The 11,835-nt window shown below is 34.6% G+C and overlaps 1 long non-coding RNA gene across 1 annotated transcript; it reads left to right on the plus strand.

Annotated features, from left to right (window-relative positions):
• Positions 1-1,048: 1,048 nt before the first annotated feature.
• On the plus strand, positions 1,049-7,306 carry LOC127071787 (uncharacterized). Its single transcript, XR_007785222.1, has 3 exons — positions 1,049-1,236; positions 1,452-1,581; positions 3,251-7,306. It is a non-coding gene; the product is annotated as an uncharacterized LOC127071787 (long non-coding RNA).
• Positions 7,307-11,835: the final 4,529 nt, after the last annotated feature.

The following is an 11,835-nucleotide window of genomic DNA, read 5'->3' on the forward strand; positions in this document are numbered from 1 at the left end:
AAAGACGAGGTCGTCTTGGTTGTTGTATCGATTCGTTCGCAAGGTGACTGCTGTTTATAAATGTCTTTTAAGTGCCACGCACGTCCCGCAAGTAAACACGCGACAAAGGCGTGCCACATGGTATGTTCGTATATACGTGCATACGTACGTACGTATTATATAGTAAAAGGAAGTAGGTATTATATAGTAAAAGGAAGACCCTTCTTCATGCTCCAACATGGAAAGTTTCGCTCGGCTGACGCGTTTTTCCACGTGGAAAAGCCGAAAGTACAATATGCATTCCGTACGAGTGGATCTACCACCGTCCACGGTAACTTACTAGAGATACATATGTATAGAAATATGTACACACGCGCAAACACCCACACACACACACACATAGTATATAAGTAACTACGTGCGACTCTTCTAAACATAGAACGACGGCTTCTAATCGCATGGCTAAGATTCACGTGCAATCGTTTCAGCTCGCATGCGTCGCAAAAATAGCGTACGACTTATACAGGACGCGTGACTACTTAAATGAGCTAATAAAAGTAGCGAAAAGATAGCAGTAGGTCGAAGGTCTCGGTAAAAAGAGAAATGGTCGATAAACGGGATTGATATGGATCGTGGCAAGACGCGATGCCGATTATTAATAGGATATATGCGCATGAGCTACGTTCGTATACTCTTATAGACATTATGCACGTACGTTCATAGAGGTATGTAGGTAGGTACGTTGGTCAGCGCCTGTTGACCCCGTACGAGCATACGCATCTACACTGAGGCCGCAATGGACTCGTACACTCTAGTCCAGTGTATCAATTCGATGCATCGAACAGATGCCACTTACCCTTCTATGTTTCTCTCTCTCTCTCTCTCTCTCTCTCTCTCTCTCTTTATCTCTCTCTCACTCTCTCTCTTGCTCTTCTCATTGATGCGAGCTAGCATACGGTGTACACAACACGATGCACGTTAGTACTTCCTCTCTCTCTCTTTCTCTCCCTCCCTCCCTCCCTCTCTCTCTCTCTCTCTCTCTCATGCACTCTAGTCATCTCTCCATCTCCGCATACAGTTAGCTCTTGATGCACTTTACTCCAAGAGCCCAACGAAATCAGCTAGCCGAACGAGATAATTGCAAATCGCCATTATTTATAGAAGTGTCGGTAAACTGTGCTACGGCTCTCCTAGTTCTCTTCTCTTCGAAAGTGTTCTTCAACCTCGTTAATTCCGTTCCGATGAGCAATCCACCCGGTAAGCTGTTATCGATATTATCACTCCGATATCTTTCATTTCGAATTTCTTCGTTAGTATGGTATTTTATATCGCTCGTATTTGTTATCGATTTATTATCGTTATTATTATTAACAATAATATTATCATTATCGTCATCTTCATCGACGTCGTCGTCGTCGTCATCATCATCTTTATTATTATTATTATTATTATTATTATTATTATTGTTATAGATATAGGAAACACACAGAGAATATCTAGACTAGAAAATTGTCTGTGAAATATGTCGATACGAACGAAACCACGATGACTATTATTTTACTGGTTTGCCGCATAGATAAACATAATTGACTACATAAACAGGTACTGGTTAACCGCATAAACAGTTCTGTAGAGTTTCGCACCTCGTCCGAGATAGTCACGGTATGGGTTCGTTGGGAAATCGATTAAATTCGATGGTTCTCGATCAAAATTTTCATATTCGATTCGATCGTATACGTAAATGATATGGGTATGTAGAGATGAGTATGTCGATAGCTTGAATGACATTACATGAGATAGCTTAGATAATGTAGACGTAATTATTAATCAGGATATAATGGGATGGATTACTTGGTTTACAAATTTAGGCCGGCAATCGTAGGGAGAATATAATTCGTGACATTTCATTATATAAAAGCTTAATTTCGCATATCTATGTATATATTACACGTATATACGAATTTAACCGCAATATCGAATACAGAAATATTCACAATGTTTGTTTTTCTTCTTCCTGTTGTTACACGTTAAATAATTAACGTTTGCTTTGAGCATTAAATATATTTACATATGAACGTCGCGACAAACATGATGCATTTTTAACGAGCCACGTTATCGGTGCCTCTCTTTAAAATTCTATTTTACTAAATAATACACACGGGTCGAATCGGTCGACGATTTTTTTCTTTTTCATCGTTCGATACGCGAAGTTCGATGTGCGTAGATTCGAACGATTCTTTGTGGAGAAAAGACAAGTCAAGAGAAACGAAAAGAAAAAAAGAAACGAAAAAAAAGAGAAGGAAAAACAAACAAACAAAAAAAAAAGAGAGTAGAAAAAAGAAAAGAGAAAAGAGAAAAAGAGAAAGGTAAATTTGGAAAAAAAACAAAAAAAGGAAAAACAATACGAATAGCTTTGCAATTGTAAATCGAAGTCTTTTCCAATCGGAGCTTTTTGCTTTTTAATTACATCGCGGTCTGTATAGGTAATTTTTACAATAAGCGTTAAAAATTCGAAACGTTTGATATCAACGACGCGATAATCGATTTTTCTGTCCAATGAAAACATCATATAGTAAAAATAAAAAGAAATAGAAAAAGAGAGAGAACGCGTAAGAGAAAATAAAGAGAACGACGCACGTTCTTCGGGGAGATACGTTCTTCGGTTGAAGCACCGGATGAGCTTAAACGAAAAGTAGAGGAATTTGAAAAAAAAGAAAAAAGAAAGAAAAAGTGGCAAGCGAATCGAGGAAATTTGCCTAATACGCGGAAAGAAGGAAAAGCAGTTGTAGAAAGGAAAGCGTAGAGAGGAAGAAAATCTCTTGCTCTCTTTCTTTCTTTGTCTTTCTCTTTCTCTATTCTGTCTATCTCTCCATCTCTATCTCTCTATCTCTCAAGGGAAAAGAGCTTGGAGGAGGGGATAGAGGTAGAGAGGAGAAGAAGGGAGGTAGTGTGAAACGAGCGAATCTCGAGCGGACCTCGAGCGACCCTCTCCCGACAGAGATTTGCAATGCTAACCAGAGACTGCATTAAACGGGAATTAATTTCTTGTTAACCGTCTGGAGTAGTGGTAGCTAGTACTGCTTTGGTCCTACTAGTCCTCTCTCTATTTCTCTCTCTCTCTCTCTTTTTTCTCTCTCTCTCTCTCTCTTTCTCTGTGTTTCTCTGTCTCTGTCTCTCTCTCTCTCTCATTCAGGCAAATCCAAGTAGCACCATCCAAAGGCAGGTTAAGGTTACTTTGAAATAATCCTGTCGCGTTTATTGCACACTCTAGAAAATGGCCATACCAAAAGATGACGACGAGAGCAACCAAGACTATCTTTTCTACTCTCGTCAACGAAGGATTTAAGACATTGCCGGCTTGGGTTACACATCACGGATAAAAGGAGGAGATACGTTTCTCATGTTTTGCCGAGAAATTCTCGTAAATTCTTCAACATGGACCAACCTTTCCTCGTCCTCCATTCTCGCATATCCTTTACCATAGAATGTTAGGACCGACTAAGGTGTCGTAAAAAAGAGGGGAAAGAGATTTATGCTTGGATTTGTTTAATTGTTTTAGTCTCGTCGCCGTGAGATCCACGAATTCGCGTACTAAATAACAAACTCCCCCAATGGGGGTATTTCAAATAAAAGAAAAAAAGAGAGAGAGAGAAAGAAAAAGAAAAAAAACAGAAGCGAGAGAAAGATACGTAGCTAAATGTTACGACGATTGAAAAATAGCACTCGAAACGAATACCTATGTATTCGTATTTTCAAATCGAGAGAAATCGTTGTCGATTCGTCCGATGTTCCAATGCATCTGCATCGCAATGTTTCAATGGGGAAGATCGAGAGACTCAGAGTACATCGTGATAATTTAATGGAATCCAAAGGAGGAGTATGGATATTTTATTCTTTTCTTTTTTTTATAGAGTGACTGTAGGGAAAAGAAAAATAAAATAAAGCAAAAAAGAGAGAAAGAAATCGAAAGGATAACAGTGAGTCAGTGGTCGTTGTAAAAAAAAAAAGAAAGAGAAAAAAACGTTTCAAAGATTCACAGTTCTTGTCGGACATCTCGGGTTAAAGGTTTTACGAACGAACCGATACAAACGGGTCACACTGCACCTCCTAACGATGTAATCATTTAATGGACTTTCTCGTCGTAAGCGATGAACCGTCAAGAAAATCCAAGACGAGGGATGAAAGTACGCGGTAAATTCAACTCTTTTTCATCGGCGCACCGAACGATCCGTTCTTTGATATAGAAAAGGATGGAGAGGAAGAGGAAAGTAAAAAGTTACGTTAGGAAATAACACGAAAGCCTTCGAGTTTAGCAAACAAAATTAAATTACTCTGAATATATAACTTTTACGTATCTACGCGACCCCATCTCCCGTCTATATCTACGATATTCTAATCTAATAACTTACTATACAACTCATTGTACAATATATCATCTACAAATGTATCGTCGACCAAAATTATGTTATTATAGAATCTTTCCAATTGATTCTATATGAAATATATTACAAAATATTATTTATATCGTATGACGAATTATCGGGCTTGATTTTTAATAAATTTCTTTGTAATTACACAAGAGATTTTCGTGTCAACGAAAAAAGAAAAATTGTTGGACGTATCAGAATACTTGTAACGTTTCCTAAAGGCACAAAAAGATATGATGCTTTTACAGTAAACACGATGCATAAATCTGTCCAGTCGTTGTTCTTCATCGAAGCGTATAAAAAATATGTCAAGCTTTTATATATACAGATAAATACACACACATGTATATATATATACATATATATATAAACACTCATGTTATACATGAGCCTATACATGAGTCCGTAACATAAGACCGTACATAAGCCCCATTACATGAGTCCGTACATGAACCGGTAAATACATATGTATCGAATACATATCCAAGATTCAAGAACAGCTTCCTCAAAGTTCGCATTAAAATGCTGATATGTTAATGAGCATCCATATATACGAGATATTATACACGATTCACCGCTGAAGTTTCGAACGTATAATACGTTTAATATTATTATGCGACGAAGAGTACGATAATGTATAGCTCGTGCAGCTACTCCAACTCTGTTAATATTTATCGGTTTTACTCTACGTACTCCTATCCGAATGAATAACAAAATGCGATACTCCTTCAATATATTCATAGATTTATCACGTTTATAATATCACTTTGTTTCTTTTCATTTTTATTTTTATCTCTCGCTTTTGTATTTATTTATTTTATTTTTCTTTTCTTTTCTTTTCTTTTCTTTGCTTTTTTTCTTTTTAATAAACCATCAGAACGTATCCATAATATATATTACATATATATATATATATGTTCGTTAAACATTTATTATATATTAATATAATCGAAGTATTATATTTCTTAAACATAACTTAATGCTCGTTTTCTTTTCTTTCTCTCACTTTTCTTTTCTTTCTTTTTTTCCTTTCTCCTTTAAGTTTACGATCTCGGAGCATAGATATCGTTCATGAAAACGACGGATACAGACAGAAGACTACCTCCTGCCAAGAATGATTCTAGAAAGAGTCGATATCCCGCGGGTGTATATACGATGGAAATTTATTTCGACCAAATAAAAGACGAATAATACCACGAAAATCTTCTGAAAGAAAGCTACGGAAATATACGGTAACATCTGACGCGAATCGATAAGCTGCCAATTCGAGATGTTTACAAATAGGATTTGAAAAATCAATAATAATACTTTTCTATAGTTCTTTTTAAATCCAATCTATTTGTTAGAAATATATATCTATACACACACATGTATATATAATATATATACACGTATAGTTTTCTATATTTATGAAACAGTACAAAGAATTCGAGATATTAAACGTACGCGAGTATTAATTTAAAATCACATTCGTTTAAAAGGAATTTACATTAATGCATCCGTAGAAATCAACGAAAAAGTAGCAACGAACGTGTTAACGTGTAGCAACAAACGTTATTTTACCGAGTACTCGAAAACGAGATAGATAGAAGCCATATTCGAACTATTCATATATATATATATACACATCGTGTCAACATTTATTATTCACGACACATCACAAGTTGGGAAAAGAGAGAAAGAGAGAGAAAGTGAGAGAAAGAGAGAGATAGTGCACAGTGTCAATTTTAATAGCTCTCATATAGTCCTGACTGGCCAACGTGCTTTCATAGTTTTAGGGATTGTAAATTGGAATACAAGTGGCTATTGTCGCTATTATTAAATGATTTTAACACGACTGACGTGAGCAACGTTAATATCCTCGTCATTGTGATTTTCTAAGTAAATATATCTATTATATAAATTTCTAAAGAAAGAAAAAAAGCACACACACCTACACACTCATAAACACAAAAGAGAAAAAAAAGAAAAAGTGTATCTCGAACGATGTTAACGATCAAAAATCTTTTCTCTTCTTATTTTCACGTTAGACCCAGACGAAAAGAGAACGACCCAAGAGATATGTAAAATAATATCTTATCGGACTTGGAAAACCTCAAGAAAGTCTAACATACTTCGTGAAATCTCCTCCAACTCGTTTTCCCAAGCTCGTCCATTTTCTACTTTGCAACTTGCCTTTCTCCTACGGTTACCCATCTTTTTCCTTTGCTTCTCCTATTATTCGAGCCGTCATCCAACCTTATTCTCATCCGTTTAACCGTAAGATCCACAATTGCATATATCTCGAACGTTGAATCTCTGAAACGGACATGTTACTGATCAAAACTGTTCGAGCTCGTGTCGTATTTTTGACGTTTGACGTGAAATCGATTTTTAAAAATGTATATTAGATTATTTTAACAAGATATGTAAATATATATATATATATACACATGGTATCTACATATATAGATTCGTAAAAGAAAAATAACAAACGAAATAGGTAGATATCCTTATATTACAATTTGGTACTCTAACCGGACATCATCGGATTTACGAAAAGGACATCGCGAGAAATCGCTTATCGAACCGTATAAAACGAATCGATGTTCGGTCGATTGGAAATTGATCTTCGACAGGAAGGTCGAAGATGACTTATCACGAGATATCTTCCGTTTCCACATAGTGAGAAAGGTTATTGACCTCGACCGATGTATACACATATTTTCTCGTGTTTAAACAAACGGAAATATCTCAACTTGTACATATCGCTTTATTTATTTCAAACTTTTTTGACAAAATTGTTAATACGTATCCCTCATATATATATATATATATATATATATGTGTGTGTGTGTGTGTGTGTACATAATACATATGTACGCAGATACATACATATATACATGTTATATCTATACCGCTAACATATTCACCGTAGAAACTAGGACACATGATAGACGTGAGATGAAGAGAGACCTCGACACGAGATATGCCGATGAAATTCCTAGTAAAAGTGGAGGAGACGAGTATTCGGATCTCGAACGAACGATAATAAACGATATTTGAAATGAGCACGCGTTCATTACGAGGAAGAATCGTAGTGGTAAGAGGTTATTCGATATCGATGATTTCTAGAGCATGAATGAGTAAGTACTGACTAGGAACCTATTTTTATATTTTCATCCCTTTCTTTAGTTTTTTTCCAAGAGATTTTCTTATCTTCTTTTTTTTTTGTAATGCAAAGTATTTGATATTTTCCTTTTTTTTTTTTCTTTTTCTTTCTTGTCCTTAGTTCGAATAACATAATATAAATTTTGAACGAGTGTATACTGTTGCATTAGAAACTTTGTTGTACGCCGTATTAGTAGGAATACATTTTTTTATTTTTTTATTTAAACCATTATCTAAGCATCAGTATTGTAAATTATATCAAGCGTGAATATCGATATAAACGAAATCGATATGTATCGTCGAGATTGTTCGAGAGGATTTCTTTTTTCTTCTTTCTTTTCTCTTTTTTTTTTCTCTCCCTTTCTCTTTTTTTCAGAGATTTCTCTTCAATTTAAATACAATGATTTTGTTTAACATCGAACAATAAACGGGATTTATTGGTACGCCGCAACGTTTGATCGTCGATGTGAAACTTGAAAAAACCATGACTGTGTATGAAAAACAACAGGATTTCTATTCATGTGTGTACACAATATATCCCATGAAATATTACAATATTTCTTCGTGTATACTTATAACAAACAGAGAAACACGATGTTCGGATATCTTGCTTTCGTTGGATAAACTTTAAATATTTAACTTCATTTGAATTAATAATGTTCTCGTTTTTATTAACAGTATACTATCTCCCTCCGTATTTCTGGAAAGTATATTCTCTATGTTTGTGAATGAAAAACAAACAAAAAAGGCTCTAATATTAGCATTCGAATATAAATTGCAAAAAAATCTGTTGGCTCATAGGAGATCGTTTACTCACGAGAAAAAAAAAAGAAAATGCATTTAAATGCAAATACATTTAATGCATACAAATAGAACATAATTAATAAAGAGCTTTTTTTCTTCTAGATCTAAATTGTTTCAAATTATCAAAGATCTAATATTGTTTCAATATTATACTAATAATAAAAAAAACCTAACGACGTATATCTATCTCGAGTATTCTCTTCTTAAAAACCAATATCGCTAACCTCGATTTTTTCTTCTTTCGTTTACACTAATAATAAATAATTATTCTACTTTCACGAAATTATTTTTCTTGCTTATACTTTCCTTTTTTTTTTTACTTCGAATAAAACATTAAAAATGATTCCATTCGTGCTAATATTTCACAGATGTATATTTGTCAATTAATTTTAATTCACGTACGGATTTTACTTATGTAATAAATGAATAAATAAATAAATAAGTAGTATGTGTGTGTGTGTGAACATTTGTAGAAGTGGTAAATCGTGACGATAAATGATGTTAAAATGGAAATTCTCGGGAATCGGGAATTCCTCTTCGACTTGCCAGAGGCTAATTTGCTAGGTACCACAGGATAATTTCACTTCGTTCTCAAAGTGTTCCATAGTATCTAGTTCGACCTTGCCAAACCCAAGTTGAGAATCTGGCAGGTAATCAGCAGTTCGAGCCGATTTTCGACGACTCCCATGACGGCGAAAGCAATGGAAGGGGCAAAGGCGGCGGCTCGAGACACGGTTCACGCTTGAATTCTCTCTTTTCCTCAGGAATCTCTTGCGAGGCCCTTTCCCCCATCGAAGGATTTCTACGAATGTTTCCAAATACGGAAATTCCGCAATCTGGAATAACGCAAACGTCCATTCGAAACGTTTCGAACCGTTGAATTCCTTGATTGCATGAGCTTCAAGTATTACAGAACGAAAACGTACATGATGTTTTTAATTAATATTAATGAAATCGTTTGTAAGAAAAAAAAAGAAGGAAAAGAAAAAAAAATTCGACACGGATTACAAATAACATCGTTTTTTTTTTTAACAATATCTAGGAAGAACGATCGAATATATGTATTTGTTCGATTGGGAAAAAAGTCGAAGCGTTTATCGGAGAAGAGTTCGAGAGATCGAAAATTGTGGAACGATGCCAAACGAACGAGTTGAATAATCTGAATGAAATGGCAGGCGTTGAAGGAGGAGAAGGAGGAAGAGAACGAGAAAGAGAACGAAACACGTTCGTCCAGTAAATTACTGCTCACTCTCTGTACACCCAAATATATTTTTCTCGTTTAACGTGTGGCCAAAACCACTCCTTTTCAACGTACCACCCCTGAGCCTTTTAGGTCGAAGCAAATGCCACCACCCCTAACGCAGTTTCTGTGGAACACTAAAAACGACTCCGAGAGAAATCTACTAAGGTTTTTTTTTCGCGTTCCTGCGAAATACATTTTCCTATCTAAATTTGACCACGTTTTATGCACGCTATGCTTTCATTTTCTAGCATAACGTTTTCGAGCATGTATTCTATGTATGTAGGTATGTATATACGCATGTATGTATGTATGTATGTATGTATGTATGTATGTATGTATGTATGTATGTACGTATGTATATAAAAAAGACTATCAGTTATCTCCTTTATTTCACTATTTCTTTTTATTTTTTTCACTCCCGAAAGATTTCCAAGCCTCGAGGGAATACAAACGTATTCTCATCATCGAGTTATCTCGTTTATAAATTCACGATTTAATAAGCAAATTAATCGATCTTCAAATGTATTCTCTTTGACCTAAACATTGACAACAATGATCTCATCGTTAGATATATACGTGATACACATATAAACATTATCGTAATAGGTTTATGTTATGAGTAAGATTCGCGTCGAAGGGTATACGTACGCCAAATAAACAAATAATATGAACGATAGAATGCCCTTTGTTTCTCTTGTTTCTGATTTAGTTCTCTACCAACCACCGAACGTGCTGGTCCTGTATTCCGGAGCTTAAGGTATGTAAAGAAAATATAGAAATTACCGAACGCTTCTAAATTCTATTTTACTTTTATTTTACTTAATAGCGATATATATGTGTGTGTGTATGAATGAGTGAATGAATAAGCGAGTAAGTGAATGAGTGTTTGTGAGTGTGTGTGCGTGCATTTAATAAAATATAGATTCCGCATCTACACAGGCAAAACTTCGTATCTAACTCGATATAACGCTACATTATTATATCTAATATTATACGAACCGATATTATGCGATATTATACTACATACTATATTACTAATAATTTCATTCATATATTTACACCTTTACACCGATACCATTTAATATAGACTTAAGAATATGCGTACTTAAAATATATTATATAAGCGCTCTGACTCATTCAGGCATGACGTAATTATTTATCTCGCTAGCTTGGTTTTCCTCTTCTTCTTCGAGTTCCGTGTCATTCAAAAGGACGCACATTGTTATTTATTAGTTTATTACAGTCGTAGTATTATTACGTTTAACGTAGTAATTTACGTTTAAAATTAATTCTCAAGATATCCGAAAAGGTCTATTAGATATAAATTTGGTCGATCGAAAAGTCAGCTAACGACTTTGAATTGGCACGATCCATCTCAGGTCTGGTACGTAATTTGGATAAGTGCCCTGTGGAGACGCAATAATGGATTCGCCGCTTTCACAGGAGACGAAAACATCCCCTACCTTCGTAAAGCGAACGCTCTTGTAAGCGTTAGGCATCCTCTCGTTAATAATAGACATTTAAGCTCGTCTCTCACAGCGGGGGTAAGCACATAAATTGTTTCCCATTCTACCTATCTGACAAACGTTAATGAAGACTTATGGCAACTGAGAAACGACCATTGGCTTTGGTCATCGACGAATTACAATTTGATCAATGATCGAAAATCATCGAAACCATTTGCTAACTTCCAATGAAAATATCGATGATTGATCCACTAACGTTACATTTCTCAATGAAAATTATGATCTAATGTGCATGCGACTAACGATATCATTATGTTCATTCGTATACCATAAACTTGTAAAGTAAACTGATCGTCAAAAGAGATCTTTCATCTAATATCTATTATACTTATTATTCTATGATAATTATATTCAATATCCATTTAAATCGAGATTCACTTTCAATTATTATCACTTATTAGATAATCGTAATAAGAAAAAATTAATCGATCGTACGTATAAAAATTTCTAATTATAATATTTAATTCAAGAACGAAAAAAAGAAAATCTCGCGATTTCTATTTTGTTTAAGAAATAATATTAAAGTCGACGTAATCGAACGTATAAAAATCGTATTATTGTATAACGTAAGATATTGAAAATTACGTGATAAAATTATCAGACGTTATTTAATATCCGATAAGATATACGTATAGATATAAAAAATAGACTGATATAAATTATCGAAAGATCACGTTATATCTTATACAAGAAAATTACGGTATTG

The sequence above is a fragment of the Vespula vulgaris genome, chromosome 23 (genome assembly GCF_905475345.1).
Source record: "Vespula vulgaris chromosome 23, iyVesVulg1.1, whole genome shotgun sequence".
NCBI classification, from domain to species: domain Eukaryota; kingdom Metazoa; phylum Arthropoda; class Insecta; order Hymenoptera; family Vespidae; genus Vespula; species Vespula vulgaris.